This window comes from Anolis carolinensis, chromosome 1 (genome assembly GCF_035594765.1).
Source record: "Anolis carolinensis isolate JA03-04 chromosome 1, rAnoCar3.1.pri, whole genome shotgun sequence".
NCBI classification, from domain to species: Eukaryota; Metazoa; Chordata; class Lepidosauria; order Squamata; family Dactyloidae; genus Anolis; species Anolis carolinensis.
This window is the reverse complement of record NC_085841.1, coordinates 267925468-267943102: the sequence shown is the minus strand read 5'-3', so window position 1 is coordinate 267943102 and position 17635 is coordinate 267925468. Positions and strand designations below refer to the sequence as shown.

The 17635-nt window shown below is 42.4% G+C and overlaps 1 protein-coding gene and 1 long non-coding RNA gene across 3 annotated transcripts in view; one reads left to right on the top strand and one right to left on the bottom strand.

Annotated features, from left to right (window-relative positions):
* kcnq1 (potassium voltage-gated channel subfamily Q member 1) overlaps positions 1-17635 on the bottom strand; it is a 393916-nt gene that overhangs the window by 228891 nt on the left and 147390 nt on the right. The gene's annotated exons all lie outside the window — the stretch shown is intronic.
* Positions 13314-17635, top strand: part of LOC134295370 (uncharacterized) — a 68336-nt gene continuing 64014 nt past the window's right edge. The window contains exon 1 of the long non-coding RNA XR_010001914.1: positions 13314-13382. This is a non-coding gene — a long non-coding RNA (uncharacterized LOC134295370). The remainder of the gene's footprint in view (positions 13383-17635) is intronic.

Here is a 17635-nt window from a genome sequence, read left to right as displayed (position 1 = left end):
AAAATTCTGAAGTCATAGGAACAAGTTTTGGGAACACTGGGGAACAAAATGGAAATCAAAGATAGGTGTGATGAAATATATAAAATAGTTATTTTAATATCAAACCTAAACTTAATCCACTACTTCAACAACGTGAAATGCTTTATTCGTAACGTATGATATGCAATTTAAGAGGTAGTACTTATGAAATTTTAAAAGTAACGCATTAGTTTTACACAAGTGAAATTGTGAATATACCCAAGGCTTGCTCAGCTAGATGCAGCAAAAGTAGTCCATTTTATTTTGTGGGGTCTTGATGAGAATTCAGTTCATAGCTAGATTTTCATATTGCTGTCCTGAATTTATTGCAGTTTCAGCCCCACTTCCTTCTGATTTGTTTATCTTCCAGAAATTCAAACTAGGAAACAAAAGGGGTTATTTGTTTCCCAGTTTGTAGTAGCATGTCTAAATCATAGTCACTTGAGGGGACAAGTGAAGAGGTTGACAGATAGGAGGATACTTGCTTCTGCTGAGACTATCTCCATCAGTCATCAGAAGAATGCCATCTTTTGAATGTCATCAGAAGAAGTCTAGCATCAATCCAAATATAATGAAGCCCAACATTGCTCTTTTTATGAGGATGGCAGTACCTTGGATTTGAGTATTTATATGACCACAGTATACAAAGGAAATGCTACTCTCTAATCCTGCATTCTGTCTGACATACAAATCTTCATTTTATACAGTTCCTGGCATCTTGAGCAATACCTTGTCTTAATACCTTGTCTTAAGAGCATTAATGAGAGGACTATTTTTAAAGGTATTTCCTCAAAGCATTTGGCTTCTTTAAATGGCCAAATTGGATATTTGCATATAACTACAGCTGTTCACACTCTTCATGGCCATCTTGAGATGACAGTAAGCAGCAGAGAGGTAAAAGCTGCTGGGGTCTCCTGCATTAAATTCAAGTGGTTTCAGAAAATACACTTGGCCAACATATGGCTGTGCCCAATACCAGACTGCATTAACAGCAGCCACTTCCACAGGCAAGTGGTAAAAGGCTTCCAAATTGATTAAGTCACTAATGGATAGACAAAGCTTGGCTCTTGGCTCATGTCCAATCAATGCATCACATATACATATCGAGTAAGTAAGCCAATGAAATCCCAAGGTACTATGCTAAAATTAAAATAACAGCAACAAAAAGTCCTAAATATAATTAAGAAATGTATTAACACAATGGTAAAATAGTGAAATATTTCATTATTTCTTTCTTTTAGAAAATGGATGATTTAAGTATTGAGGTTCTATGGCAGCTTATTAGCTGATGTGAATGCATCATTTGTTGTACAGAAAGCTAAATCCAGTGTTGTGATGAGACTATAATTACTATTAACTTTACCTAAACTACATCTTCTAACTGCTGGTACTTGTAGTGGACCTATTTTCCTTCCTTCCAACCATGGGCACTGCACAAATCCACTCCTTTCCCCCAGATCATCAGAAAGAGTGACATGGGTGTGCATGGGGTGTGTGCACGTCTTAGCACACAATTCGCATTGTTGGATTCGTTGGAGCTTGCAAACTTTGAATGCCTATAGACATATTATTATATATTATTGTGATGGGGCAGTGGAATTCATCTTCCCATCCATTCAAATTCTGTTCTAAGCTATTTCCTCCTCACTGCAAGCAGTGAAATGCCAGTATTTGATTCAGAGCTCCAGGGTTGGTGTAAATCTTCTTCCAGGTTGGGGCCACGGTTGCAAGCTACAATAGTTTAGGGTCCAAAAGTCTTTCCCAAACCATACACACAGTTCTTTCCCTCTTTTATTTTATTATTATTGAGTCTCTAAGGTTTAATGCCCTCCAGTTACACAAAGTGCCATGTCCTGATCATTGGGGGGGGGGGGGGGAGGGAAGGGGAGGTGTCATTGGGGCTCCACTGCAGCCAGCTTCTCCTCAACTACGAGCACCCCGTCCTGCAGCTGCAGTGTGGCCCCAGTCAAGGCCTGCAGCCCTCCCTGGAGGCTGTCAATGCTCCTGTCTTCTTGGGTGGCCTCTTCCAGGTTCCACAACCAATGCCACAGCCCCTCCAGGTGTGCTCACATGACCCACTGCTCCTCCAGCTCAGCCTCCAGAGCCTCCATGGTCCAGTTCTTGGCTTGCAGCCAAGCCTCCAGTTGCCGGAGCTCTTCCTGCAGCTCTTGAAGCCTTCCTGTGAAGAGCCTTCCCCCGCCTCCTCCTGGGCCTGGTCTTCCAGGAACAGGACATTGTCCAGGATGTTCAGCTTGGACTGGCGCAGGCTGGCCTCCATCTGTGGAAATAGGGCCTTGAAGTGGTCTTTTGTGAAGGCAATGTACTCCTCTGTGCCCTGATGGATGAGGGTCAGATCCTTGTTGGGGAAGGACTCCATCTGTTGCGGAGTTACGAAGGTGGAGGAATTACTTTTCATTCAACCCTCGTATTCCTCCTCTTTCACATATTGCCAAGCTATATTTTCCTGTATCATGAGGACAAATCATTACATGGCTTAAGAAAGTGTAATTCTGAATTTAAATTGGATTTTTGATACCAATATGCAATATCTAAAATGTAATGTTAGTTTAAGTCAGGTTAGATTTAAATACGTGCATCGTATTCTGCAGTGTGCTTCCAACAGTCCCCTATGGCTAGGATATTTCTGATTATAACACCCACAGACACTCCTAAAGAAAACTGGAGCACATGCCATCAATACTTTCCATATTCTAACCAAAACCTTTCTTCTCCAGGGAGCCATTGTGGGCAGGACTGGCTGGAAAGCATATTTGATAGGCATATTATTCTTCCCTCCTCTTGCCCAGTCATACTGCACTAAGCTACCTTCTCTGCAAATATTTTGCTAATTCTAGTAGTAATTGCTTTCCACTGAATAAATGGGTCTCCTTCTAACTCTCACCTCACACTCTTTACAAATCATGGACTGAGGGGGAAAGTAGCTTTTACATGACAGCAATTATGCTAGAGATTTGCTCACTGAGTGACTAGTGGCATAACAGGAATGACTTTCCTTTTAGGGTGGATCCTTGGTGGAGACTGAAAATGTTGTTGAAATGGTACTTGATAAATTTGTGCACAGAATTCTTATTCCAGATAATTCCCATCTGTACCCCATTTCACAAATAAAACAGCAGAAAAAACTTGGAAAGTACATTGGTTTTCTTCTTTAAATTTTTAGTAATAAATGTTGCTTTGCTGTTGAAGGAAAAATTTAAAATACTGCTTTACTGTTCATCTTCAAGTCTTGACTACATACAATCATAACATATGGCTGCAGTTATATGATAATGATTTCAGGGTATTATTATTTTTATATAATGAAGAGAGAAACATCTGGACTGAAGAATACTGTAACATGAAGAAGGAGTCTGCTGTATAACTGACCATAGTATTAAAAGGTATAAAATAATTTTAAACATATGAGAAAGATTTTTAAAGAGAGTTTTCAGACCTTAGTTCTCCTTTTAGTATTGATACTTTTTAAAAGCCCTCTAAATTAATGAGTTATCCTGATCCTATAGGTAATGCTCCCTAACTGTTTTATATAATCTGTTGCATACAAGTAGGATATATATCGATGTGTTATTGAAGGCTTTCATGGCCGGGATAACAGGGTTGTTGTATGTTTTCCAGGCTGTATGGCCATGTTCCAGAAATATCCTCTCCTGACGTTTCGCCCACAGATTTATTAAAATATTCCCATCCAAACCCAAGTAACGAAGGTAAAGGCTTTACTTTTCATTCAACCCTCGTAGATATGGTAAACAGCAGCTTGAGAGGATGACTCTAGGATTTCTCCACCCATCTTGAATCTTGGCTTGCCATGTCACTGTACTCTTTTCAGTTTCAAAACATGGCAAATTCAAACGGTAGGTTTTACAACTGGCTTGTTTAACCAGTTTTGTTATAAATCACATCTGGGAGATTTGGCCAGCTGACTTGGGATACCAAGCTGAAAGATGCTGGTCTTCTTCTTGGTCTGAGCTCATTTCTGTTAGTTTACACATTTAGTTTGGGATCCACAGCTTCTCTGCAAACTGGGCCCAAAGGAGTAAAGAGCAGAAATTACTTGGCACTCTGAAGACCTGGTCCTAGGAAGTATTACAATGAGGAAAAATACCAGGCAATTTACTGTTTGCTCACAGATGATCTAGAATACTGGACTAGCTAGGACACATGGGGTACTATTTCTACAGTCACTATAATTATGTTCACAAAGCATGGTGCAGAATTCGATGGAGAAGAAACACTCCGAAGTCTCATCAAGCCAGTTGTATTAGCAAAAAATATGACTATAAGGAATTTTGAAGGAATTGCACATAGGACCAGTCCTAAGGCATTAACAACATTAAATGTCTTAAAATCGAACTTTCTTAAACCTTTCTTTTATTGCATTAATGCCCTTTTATCAAAGAAGTAATTGCTTGTGTAAAGATGGAAGAAAAGAGAAAAAGTATGGTTGCTTACCTGTAACCATGTTTCTTCTAGTGATGATCTGTGAAATTAGCACATGTGGTAGTTGGTACACCTGTGCAGCAATCAACAGAAACCTCTGGAAAGCCAAGGCTTGTGGCTACGGCCCCGCCCACCCTCACCTGAAGGAGATATAGCCTGAGCAAGGGCCTGTAACCTCAGTTCCCCGCTGCCATGCTGTGGTTCGAGGCATGAGGGCATGTATGCGGGGAGGATGGGTGGGGATGTGCTAATTTTACAGATCACCACTTGAAGAAAAATGGTTACGGGTAAGCAGCCATACTTTCTCCTTTGTGGTGTCTTGTTGCAATAAGCACATATGGTAGACTAGCAAGCCATGTACCTTGGATGGCGGGAGTCATGCCATCACCCAGAAGAGAACCGCTCTGCCAAATGCGGTATGCTTCCTTGAATGGACGTCCATTTTGTAATGGGTTGCTAAGGAGAGTGGGGTTGACCAAAGCGCCACTTTGCAGATATCATCCAAAGGAACACCCCAAAGATATGCCACAGATGTAGCCAATGCCCTAGTTGAATGGGCTCTCAAGTGGGCTGGAGGGTCCTTGTGGGATAACTGATAAGACAGCTTGATGGTGGAAGTTACCCAAGCAGACAACCGTTGTGGGGAGACCACCATGCCATGTCATTGCGGTATTTCACAAAGAGCCTTGGTGTGCTACGAAAATCCTTTGTTCTATCTAAGTAGAATGCCAGTGCCCTCCAGGCATCAAGCATGTGAAGGGAGTACTCAAGGCTTGTAGAAGGGTTCTTAAAAAAAACTTGGAAGAACGATGTCTTGTGACATGTGGAAAGCAGAAGCAACTTTGGGCAAAAAAGAAATATCTGTCTGTAGAATGACCTTATCATGGTGAAATCGGAGATAAGGCTCATCCACATGTAATGCACAAAGTTCACTGACTCTTCAAGCAGTTGTGATTGCCATAAGGAAGGCTGTCTTTTATGAAACATAAACAAGATCAACAGAGGCCAATGGCTCAAAAGGAGCCTTCATCAAGGCAGCCAAACCTAGCCTCAAGTGAGCTGCGACAGCTGCCATCACCTTTGTGAAAACGTGGGGTGCAGTAGAAATCCCAAAAGGAAGAACCCGAAAAGAAAAAAGCCCTGTGTCCTATTTTGAAGGAAAGGTATCTATGGTGACGTGCAGCGATAGCAACATGAAAGTAAGCGTCCTTCAAATCAATGGTAGCAAACCATGCACCCAGAGGGAGGAGTGGAAGGATCATCTGCAGTGTCACCATATGGAACCTGTGAGGCCAGATGTACTGGTTTAGGCTTCTCAGGTCCAAAATTGGCCTCTGACCTCCATCCTTCTTGGGAACAAGGAAGTATGTAGATAAGAAGGCCGAGGAGTAGTCAGAAGGGTGCAATGGCACAATTGCTCCCTTATCAAGTAGGGCTCAAACCTCATCCCAAAGGACCAAGGAGGTCGCTGTAGTTCGTACAAACCCTACTAGTGGTCAAACTCTATGGCATGGCCATGCTGGATGACCTCAATCACCCACTTGTCAGTGGTAATGGCTTGCCATGCTGGATAGAAGCCAGAAAGACATGTGCCAAAACGAACGTGCTGCTATGTCATGGAGACCTTAGTCACAGACGAAACATCCAAAGTGTTGTGGGGATGTGAAGGTGAAGGAGCACCAGAACAATGTGAAAAGGAAACATGTGAAGAAAAAAGGTGAGGATTGTCGCTAAAAGCGTTGCTTCACTTTGCCTTGGTAGCACCCCTTACCCTGCTGGCACTGCCTAGGCTGTGCCTGCTGTTTGGGGGACGGTGCAGGCTTTGTCTGTGATGAAGTTTGAATAGAACGGAGATAAGGCCTACGAGAGTATGAAGTAGATGAAGAGCCTCTATATCTTGGCTGGTAAGAAGGTTGCAGAAAACTTCCGTGCAGCCTGCTGGACCTCTTGAGATTCTTTAAGATTGGCGTAAGTGTCTGGATTAAAGAGGCCATCCTCATGAACTGGAAGGTCCTCTGCCAAGGCCTTCCCTTCTTCAGACAGTGTTGATGTTAGCAGCCAAGCATGCCTATGGAGGGATGTGGCTATGGCAAAGAGCTTCCCAGCCATGTCAGCTGTATGCTAAGCCATGTCATTTTGAGCTCATCTCACTAGAAGTGCCTCACGATGATATGCTTTCGCCATTACTTGCTGGTCTGGAGGAAGAAGTTCAAGATAAAGGGCAATCTTTTGCCAAAAAATCCTGATATGATGCCATATAGGTACCATAATGCACTATGCGAATAACCAGCCCCGCATTTGTATGCGCCTTCCTCCCAGTAGTATCCAACTTCTTACCCTCCTTGTCAGATGGTGTGGGTAGGGAAGAATGGGACTTCTTACACTTTGACATATTGAGTACAACAGTATTAGGCTTAGATGGCTTAGCCACCCATTGTGCTTTAGCAAGATCAATGCGATATCTTGCATCGTAATGACTTGACACAGCAGGAACTGCAGATGGCGCCTGTTCAGGATTCTTTGCTACATGGATGAGGTATGGCAGAGATGGCAAAGCCATGGTAGTTAAGGCCTGCTGGACCTGCTGCTCCGGTTGGTACATTGGGTCTTCAATGGGCTGATGTGCCTTCTGAGTAGACAAACTCAGGGCCTTAGCAAGGCGCAAACTAAGAGCAGAGAAAGCCACAGTATTGTCCATCACAGGGGGATGGCTGTTGAGGTGACCTCGGAGTATCAACTGATGAGATTGAATGAGACATTCTATCATCATCATGGTCAATGCCCTGAGCAGAAGGGAGGGACCTCCACAGGGCACCTCACATGTGAGGAAGGGGCCCTTGGAGTGTGACGAGAGGCACGGTCTGTGGCATGACGATAGTGATGGTCATGCACTGGTCCAAAATCATAAAGCCTCCCCCCAGGAGAACGATGGTAATACTCATCTTCCACCCAGACCCTTCTGAAATGATGTCGTGGAGGAGACCTATAGTCAGTATAAGCTCCGGGATTCCTGGAGTAATAAGACCATGAGGCCTCCAGAGAGTGGTCACAAGAGTAGGACTGGTGACCTCTTCTGGAGCCTGGGGAATGGCTGTGGCAAACAATGCGGGAGCGCAGATCTCCAGAATGAGGATGTGGGCCCGGCACTAATGCAGGAGACGCTGTTGTCGGTGTCTGCTGCTCCAGCTGAGCCTGCCCTGCCTGGGGGCCAGCAATAGCTCACCTCCTTGCAAGGGAGGAGGTGAGCGGGGCACTTTCGGCCCTGGGAACAGAGCTCCGCCCCGGCTTCTGGATGCCACCGGAACCCCTGTGCATGCCTGTGCAGTTTCCTTTATGAGGAGTGGCGGGGGCGGCAATGTAGACACAGCAAGCTGCATCTGAGGCCCCGAGGCCTCCTGTGGCTGCACGGCGCCTTGCATCTTGTGCTTCTTTTTCTTTCCAGTGTAGGTGAAGGGGTGCGAGTAGCCGGCAGCCACTTCTGCTGGCCACTGGCACTTGCTGGGGGCGGCTGGCTGCTGGGTCCTAGCGCCGGTGGCTCTGATGCTGGCCGGCACTGCGGGGAGGCAGGCGGAGCCAAGGCTTCCTCACAGAGCATGGCCTGCAGCTGAGAGGCACTGCTTTTTCTTGCCCGAGGCGTGAGTGCCCGGCAGGCCGAACAAGAAGTTACAGAATGCACCTCACCCAAGCAAACAAGGCACATTGAATGTGCATCCCCTTCAGGAAGTTTGTCCCCGCAAGAACAGCTTTTTGAAAGAGTAGCCATTATATAGACCAGTTCCAAGGGTGCCAGAAAAGACAGCGTAGTTGTGGAGTCCGGGTCAGGGTTGGAGAAGAGCAAATAGAATAGTCCAAACACAGTTCAAGTCAAGGTATGGAGAGGGTCAGAAGAATTATCCAAAAACAATTGGAATTCAAAGTTTTAAAGTTGTAATTTTTAGAGAGGTTCCTACTATGCTGCTGCAAAAGGCAGCGGAAAAAAGGCACTGAATCTACAGGCCCTTGCTCAGGCTATATCTCCCTCAGGTGAGGGTGGGCGGGGCCGTAGCCACAACCCTTGGCTTTCCAGAGGTTTCCGTTGATTGCTGCACAGGTGCACCAACTACCACATGTGCTTATTTCAACAGACACCATGATGGAGAAATAATGGATTTAGCACTTAATTCTCATATTCAAATGCTACACTTCAGTAAAAATTTATTTGAACATTATTTATTTCATTTAAGGGTTTGCAGTACAGAAATGTTTTGAGAAAGTCTTCAAAATCATCAATCTTATTCTCACCCTGTATGATTGTATCTAATAGATTGTCTGGATTTAGGCTTGGAAGACACAGTTTTAAACCTCTTCAGCAAGGTAAGCCCACTGGTCATGGATTGTCAGCCACAGGCACAAGATGGAATTCATGACAAACAAAGAGGGCTCAAAGAATAAGGATTTAATCCAATGCCTAGAAGATCACAATGCTTGGTTGGCAAGCTACCTATAAGTTTGGCATTGCAACACACACAAGCCTTTTAAAAGAATTATCCTGGTTCCCATCCACTGTTCTGTGTAAAATTACACTACATCACATCACTTCTCTTTTTTACTTAGACATGTTACAACATAAAATGTTAAACTAGTTCTGAAAGTAGAAGCGCATTCATCAAAGTGAAGAAAGGAACTGACTGCATTCTGCTAAAATCACTTGGCATAACTAAGTTAAGCTAACTTAAGGGAAGACTTTGCACAGAAGATAAGAACAGTCCCTCAGCCAACTCTTGGCCATTTCTTTCAAAACATAAATCATACTCCCAGCCCAAAGAATGACTGATGTCTGCCTGCAATATTTCATTTAAAAGTAGAGGCAGAAACATGTGCAGAACTAAAGAACTCGCTGCGTACTAACATCCATGTAGTAGCTTACTGTTTCTTCTAGCATTGTGCCTTTATCTTGTACTAAGAGGAATACGAGAACGAAAATTCACAGGACAGATAAAAAAAATTGCTATATGTAAGCAAGGAGTAATGAGAGTAGCAACTCACCAACATGTTCCAGCATGTACTCAGCCTTAGCAGACTTGCACTTTTTCCTGAATAAATATTTCCTCTTCACTCTAATTTCAATTGCTTTCTGATTTTCCCCTCCAGAAATATTAATGTCATTAAAAATGGGTGCTGACTCGTTTTCAGGAACCTGAAAGAGCTAAGTTAAATGGACTGATTCTGCTAAAAGTTTTTGACAAATTACTCAGAAATAATAACATTTTTTTTTAAAAAAAAGTAGAAAGGATTAGAGGGAGAGAGCACAGGGTTCAGCCAGAGATACATTTCAGGATGTAGAGTGTAACCTTTGTGTAAAGTTAATTCTAGAAGACAAAGCTTTTCATTTTTTAATGAGACATTATTTACAATGCGATGGAGAGCCAAGGGTAATAGAAAAGATCCAGCACAACTTTCAAGGTTATCCACAGCGGCTGAGAAGCTTCTAATTACGATGAGCTGTTTCAGTCAGCCCTGGGAGCCAAGACAAAAGGAAAATTGAAAAATGGTACCATGTTCTCATTCACCCCTGAGGTTAAAATATTATCCAACACTATCGTGGCCTTGCTCCCTTTTGTACACAAAGGAGGGAGAATAAATTGGGTGGGGGGAGGGGAGAAATCAACACTAAGTACACGTTTAGTCCGCTAATGTTCATAAAAAGTAAAGCCAAGATTTTCCCTAGAGACCTAAATAGGTATGATTTCATATTGATTCTGGAAACCGCTAAACTGCATCACTTGCTTTTCTTTTAAAATATAAAAAGACTCCATCTAATCAAACCAAAAGCCTATCCCTTGTTCTTTTGCATTTCAAGTCTAAATTTGGCTATGTCTGCCTTTTGAAATCCTTGTGTTGCCCATGTGAATGTCACTCACTTTCAGTGATTGCACTTTTCTGGTGGATTCTTAGGCCAGTTCCACACAGGGAAAATGCCAGCACCAAGCTGAGTTTAAGAAACCTGAGTCGGGGTGGCCTTCTGTCCTCTGCCGGTGTTTTCAGCGGTGGGTGTCTAGATGCTCTCCAAGAACCCTCCGGCAAACATACAGACACCCTAACTCTCTCTCCAAAATCCCTTTAAAACCCCTTAAAATAAAATAACTTACCTGGCTACTATTCAACCTTCTCTGGAGGTTTCCTGGCACGGAGAAATGATGCACCAGGAGAAGGGGCGAGGAGCAATTTTCCTCCCCATCCTCTTCTCCTGGCGCATCATTCTACATTTCTGGTTCATTTCTGATTCAGCCCGGAAAATACGAGAGGGCTGTGTGGACAGCCCCCTCAGAAAACCCAGGACTTCCAAGGGGGGCAGTCCAAACAGGGCCCAGACTGGATTAGAACCGGATCTTTCAGGAAGATCTGGGTCTAATCCAGTACCTAATTAATTCAGGACAAAGCAGTTTTCCTGCTTTGTCCTGAATTAATTCGCTTTTACCAGAGGCATCATTTGGATGCCTCCGGTAAAAGTGTGCAAGCTCGCACGTTTTGGGCCCTGTCTGGATGGGCCCATAATGCCTTTTACATAACACTCAGGCATGATGGTTCATGGGCCAGAATCCCAAAGATGTGCCATTGAATTTTAATAGCCAGTCACTATGCAGGATCTGTTCAAGACACCGAGGAACCTGAGGCAGAAAATCCACACAATGCTCTCCTTGAGATAAAAAATAAATATCGGGCGTTTTATTGTAACAGTATCTTAAATCTGTCTGAGTCCCTTGACTCACTCTCTCTTCTCTTCTCTCTTCTCTGACAACCTCTACATATAGAAAATGAAGATTGATGACTCCACTTGTTTTGGGTCAATCCTGCCCTGATTGTAGTGGATCAATACAAACAATTCAAATTATCTTCAACTGTTACAGGTCTTGGTAATAACCAGAAAAGGTTATGTATTGAGTAGATTTATTGTCTGGTGTGTGTCTGTTGTGAATGAGTCTTCTGAGGCTGTGAGTGATAATGGTGGGATCAGGAGGGGAAGGAAGAATACTTGCGAGGAGGGCTCGCTGGAAGATTTACATAGGAAGAGAGTCAGGGAGATAGATGAGGAATCCTCAGATGAGGATTTATTTGGGGAGTTGGAAGGGAATCCTGAGGTGGAAATGACTGTTGAGGACCGGGTGGTGGCGGAAGGGGTTGGCATAGACTGGGCACGGGCTCCGGAGGATCTTGGGGAGGAAACTGGGCCCATGGATGCTGAGGATGCAGGAGAGGCTTGGGTTTCTTCAGAAGCAGACCCCACATGGTCTGCCTGGAGGAATGAGGGCGATTCTGCAGGTGTGGACAGGGTTGGGCATAGGCAGAGTGATTTTGACTCTGATGAGGAACTTGGGATGCCTGATCCTAAGGTGTTGGTTGTTTGGACGCCCAAGGAAACCTAAATAAATTGGGGGTTTTTTGCCATTATTCCTTGCGTGTGGCAAGATGTTGTTGGGCGCCATTGGGTTTCCTGTATTTGACTCCGAAGACTGGCTTGGGACTTTGCAACCGATGTAAGTTTGATCCGGGTTATTCTACGACGGAGGGCTGGAACTGTGTGGGTTTTCTGTTTGGACTGCATTGTTATTACTATTTTGCATTAGCTGCTGCTCGCCTCCGTTGTCTTGGCTCTTTGTGTTATTCCGCAACGTGGACCTAGCTGTGATGACTTCACCCTTTGGACCTTGGACCGGAACTCGACTTAGCATATCTCTTCGCTCTTAAACTCGGCTTGGCATCATTCCCGTGTTCGTGGCTGACTTCTGTTGCTGACCGCTGGCTTCACCTTCGACTCCGACTCTGTTCTCCAATCCTGACTCCGGACCGGTTTGACTTTGCTATGATGTTTCACTCCCCTGACATCTGGCTTGGCTTACGACTCTGCAGCGGCTCGTCGCCATTGCCTCAGCGTTTTCCAACATTGTTCACCTGCGCCGCTTTTGGCGAAGAACTTTAGTCTGGTTTGGGCTTTCTCTTTAGTTTTGGGCTTTTTGCTGTACTTTTGGATTTTGGGGAGGTTTTGAACCTTTGGGAATTCTTGCCCTTGTTTGTTTTACTGTTTTGATTTTGCCTTGCAATTTTGAGCTGTTTTCAAGCACTTTGGTTTTAATCCGGATTATATTCCCGGATAATCCGGATTATATTCCAGTTTGCGTTTTTGAGGGTTCTTGCTCTGAACTGTTTAATCACACTGAAGTTAAAGTGTTGTGAGCTCTCTGGACTTTATGCTGAGCTTTTTTGAGTTATTTTTGAATAAACTATATTTATCTAACTGGCTGGCGTCTGACCCTTGACAGTGTCTGTCTGTCACCCAGTTTATGGATTCTTTTATTTATTTATTTACAACATTTCTACCCCACCCTTCTCAGGGCAGGGTAGGAATGTTGTAAATAAATAAATAAAAGAATCCATAAACTGGGTGACACAAGCAAATCAAGCAAAGGCTCTTATTTAGCAACCTCACAAGTCTGCAGGTAAGCAACCCAATCTTTTTCAGGGTTTCATATGTCAAATATCTTGATTTTGACCTGGCAGCCAAGAAGCAGCCAATGCAGTTGTCTCAATACCTTCATAAAATGTGTGCAGCCAGCACCATGCCTGCCATAATTTTCATTTGGGGCAGATCCCTGACCCACATGAAGTGCACTCCAGTAATGCAAATGTGAAATTATCAAATGCATGAACTATTCAGGCTATCCCTGTCCAGGAAAGCAGTTCTTATCCAGGAAGGGAAAACAATGGCAACAGTCATTATTACTCCACAAGGGAAAATCCCTACTTAACGTTTTCAAGACTGATGAACTAATGATCAACTATGGATAAACTAATGATTTACAGCTCTCTCTGTATGGAATGAGTGATTGTATCCTTGCACTGTGGTGATTGCCTCAGCAGCAGTAAACCGGGTGAGCACTTATACTTTATTTCTGTTAGAGAACATGGTTTTAAATGACTTAAAATAAACACAAGGTAATTTGTGTTTAACTGTTTGGCCTTTGTCCTGAGTTATTCAAATATCTTCCCATGTAACAAAGCCTTCTGTAAACACCAGAGATTTCTTCTGGTTTGATATTATACAGAACAAAACATGTGTAGGTTGGAAGTCAAACTTTTAAACAGTAAGACAGGTGTGACAGACACACACCAGCTAATTCCTGACTTTACATACCCAGCTACCAGCTGAAGAATACAAAACAGGTAAAGGAATAGTAACTGGAACTAGCTGAAATTTGTCCATGCCTGCTCTTATCCGATATTCATTGAAAAACTATAGAAAAATGTGCTAAGAATGTCCTGCAAAAAGAAAATTTTTGTAGTTTAATAAACCTTTTCCATGTTTTTATGATAGAACCAATTAAGAAGTGACATTTATAACTCAGGAACAAAAATCATGTTGTATAGTGTATTCAGTTGTAATAGGAGTACTGTAATTGTAATAAACTCTGCCTAGTGCTTCAGAAAACATAGAGGAAACCACTAATAACAAATCAGAATGGGCATGATTGGACAAGGCAAGGCACTTCTAAGTCCTAATGATTCCACTGCATGAAACTTGGTCCAGTAGTACTTGATTATAAAATTGGTTTTTACAAAAATAAAATGTGGCCCACCCTAAACTCATGTAATCCATAATTCCTTTCAACTGACATGAAAAGATTCAGGTATATTTCTTTCTCAGAGGCTACAAGACCAGACTTTATTATACCACAAACAGAAGACATCAAATGTTAATTGTCAAAAGGAAGGAGTCAAAGTAAGCTTGGACAATTTGCCACCAGCCATTTCTAGGAATTTAGCATCCTTTGATGAATTTTGCAATGATTTTCATCATCACATAAAACATTGTATTAAAAAATAAAAGAATGTGCATTTCCTTTACAATTAATAGCTTTGAGCTACAAACTTAATTCTTGCCCTTGAGAAAGTAATCTTTACAATATCTTTTAAGTATGGTATCTGTTACAAAGTTTTTTACTGAACTGTATACTCATATATGTGTAGAAAGATAATTCATTCTTCTCAGTTGTGCAAGCCTTCTCCAATTTACTTTAAAAACTATAATATGATGCAATTTGAAGCCAGGACAGTAACTTCACAAAGTATGTTTATGCCCCACAGCTTAAATAGATTAGATTTTTTTTAAAAGTTATCCCTGCTCTTTTTGTTTTATTGCCCTGCCTATCAAACTTTCAATGAAATGTTGGGGATGAAGAAAAAAATGGTTACCATCAGATGGTTCATCACAACAGCAGTGGGAACGTACTATGCAGTTCTCCTACCCTGTTTTCTCCAAAATAAGACCTACCCTGAAAATAAGACCTATCATGATTTTCAGCATTTCTGAGGATGCTCGAAATATAAGCTCTATTTCAAAAGTAAGTTCTAGATATAGTTCATTTAAAAAGTCAATTTGGAAAAATAAGACTGCCCCTGAAAACAAGCCCTAACACATCTTTTGGAGCAAAAATTAATATAAAACCCTGGTCTTATTTTTGAAGAAACAAGGTACTTTTATATAATCTACATAATTTCGGCAGTAGGAAAAATAGACAGAAGAAATTTGGCAAAAAGAAGGAAAGTTTAAACTAGAGGATGACACTCAAATCCTCATAAAATTAAGTGGCTAAAACAGAGTAGTGGCATATTGTAAGCACTCTATCCTTTGGATCCATTTCTTTAATTTCATCTCTGTTTCTGGAGCCCCTGGTGGCACAATGGGTTAAACCCTTGCGCTGGCAGGAATGCTGACTGAAAAGTTGGTGTTTTGAATACAGGGTGCTGGTAAGCTCCCGTCTGTCAGCTCTAGCTCCCCATGCGGGGACATGAGAAAAGCCTCCCACAGGAGTGTAAAGCATCAAACATCCGGGCGTCCCTTTGGCAACATCTTTGCAGACAGCTAATTCTCTCACACCAGAAGCGACTTAGTTTCTCAGGTCGCTTATGACATGAAAAAAATCTGTTTCAACCTTCTGTATCATAGAATCATAGAATAGTAGAGGTGGAAGAGACCTCATGGGCCATCCAGTCCAACCCCTGCCAAGAAGCAGGAAATCGCATTCAAAGCACCCCCGACAGATGGCCATCCAGCCTCTGCTTAAAAGCCTCCAAAGAAGGAGCCTCCACCACCGCCCGGGGGAGAGAGTTCCACTGCTGAACAGCTCTCACAGTGAGGAAGTTCTTCCTGATGTTCAGGTGGAATCTCCTTTCCTGTAGTTTGAAGCCATTGTTCCGCATCCTAGTCTGCAGGGCAGTAGAAAACAAGCTTGCTCCCTCCTCCCTATGACTTCCCCTCACATATTTATACATGGCTATCATGTCTCCCCTCAGCCTTCTCTACTGCAGGCTAAACATGCCCAGTTCTTTAAGCTGCTCCTCATAGGGCTTGTTCTCCAGATCCTTGATTATTTTAGTCGCCCTCCTCTGGACGCTTTCCAGCTTGTCAACATCTCCCTTCAATTGCAGTGCCCAGAATTGGACACAGTATTCCAGGTGTGGTCTGACCAAGGCAGAATAGAGGGGTAGCATGACTTCCCTGGATCTAGATGCTATACCCCTATTTATGCAGGCCAGAATCCCGTTGGCTTTTTTAGCAGCCACATCACATTGTATCCTTTGCCCAAGCAAAATCTTTGGAGTTTTAGATGCAAAGGAATATACAAACAGCAAAACCTGGATTGACACCTACACATGCTAATATATTTTAATTGGGAGAATATTTATACCACAGCACAAGCTGCTGTTTTTTTTATGAAAAAAGACAGAATTGTACACAAAAAGCATCTATGTTTGTTTTTTGTTTTAAATCTCCTCTTCAAATAAAAGCATGGAAGAACAGATCTGGATTGTGTTACTAACACCCTCCTCCACAGAATCTGGTAGGTCTTCTGTTGCTGTTTGCACTTTTTCAAAATGACAACACAGTTTTTCATCACTACCTGGCCCAATTTCTAAGTCTCCTGGGGAAAGTGCAAGAAGTATAATAAACCAGTTAATCCTCATTCTAGTAGCAAAACTGCCTGCGGGATGGTTAAATTGTGTCCTACAGCATAGAACAGGATTTGTTTTTTTAACTAACATCTGTGACATGTTGACAAGGAAAATGTAACCAATTTGAAAAGAAGCAAGGCAAAATAAGTATTAAATAAAGTGGCTTTGAACGGATGAGTTGCACTGTACAATTGATAACCTTATACAAAGAGGCACTCAAAAAATAAGGAATCCAGATGTGACTTTCTACCATACAGTTCATATTAATCAGCTATTCTGTCATTTAATGTTTTATTTCTTTAAAATGTTGTAAGCTGCTTTACAAGATCTAATGATGGGCAATTAAGAATCATGGTTTCAGATGGGATTGCTTACTCCAGGCCTGCATAACCTGTGGCCCTTCAGGTGTTTGTGAGTCTAAGTCCTAGCCATCTTGTCCGGTGATCAGAAATTTTGAGGGCAGAATTCAAAACACCTGGAAGGCCACAAGTTGTGCCGGCCTGCCTTAGTCCCTGTCATAAATGCCAGTTCCTGCTAATAGATAAATGATGGATGGATGGGTGGATAGAGTGAATCAGTTGATCTAGACCATGTTTATATCCAGCAGGTTTCAGAGCCCTACTGGAGAACAATGGTTGCAAGAAAAAGTTGCAGTCAATGGAGGGGCAACAAACTAGAAATAACAAGATGAGATATAAATATTATGCAAAGAGAAAAAGGCAGCAAAAGCAGCAGGAGATCTGGCCATGAAGGGAAATAGCAGAGTTTGTGACTCCTAGAGTATTGCTGCCTTAGATGGCAGCTTAACAACAACAACAACAATTATAATAATGCTTTATTTATATCCTCCTCCCTCTCCCCAAGGGGACTTGGAGTGGCTTACAACAAGGAAAACAATATAAATAATAAACACAAGACAAATCAGGAAAAATTAAATTAAAACAGCAAATAAAATGAAAATCATAATGCATAGAGAAGAGTAAGTCACAATACATATGTTGAGTATAACACAAAAACATCATTCCAAAGTATAGGACTATGTAACAGTTAGGACATAATGTACGTTAAAAACATCATCGAACTGCTCTTGTTAACGAAAACAATAAGAACCAATTTAAAAATTAGTCTCATTTAAAACCTCCATCAGTTAAACTACAGTTAGCAATTTTCA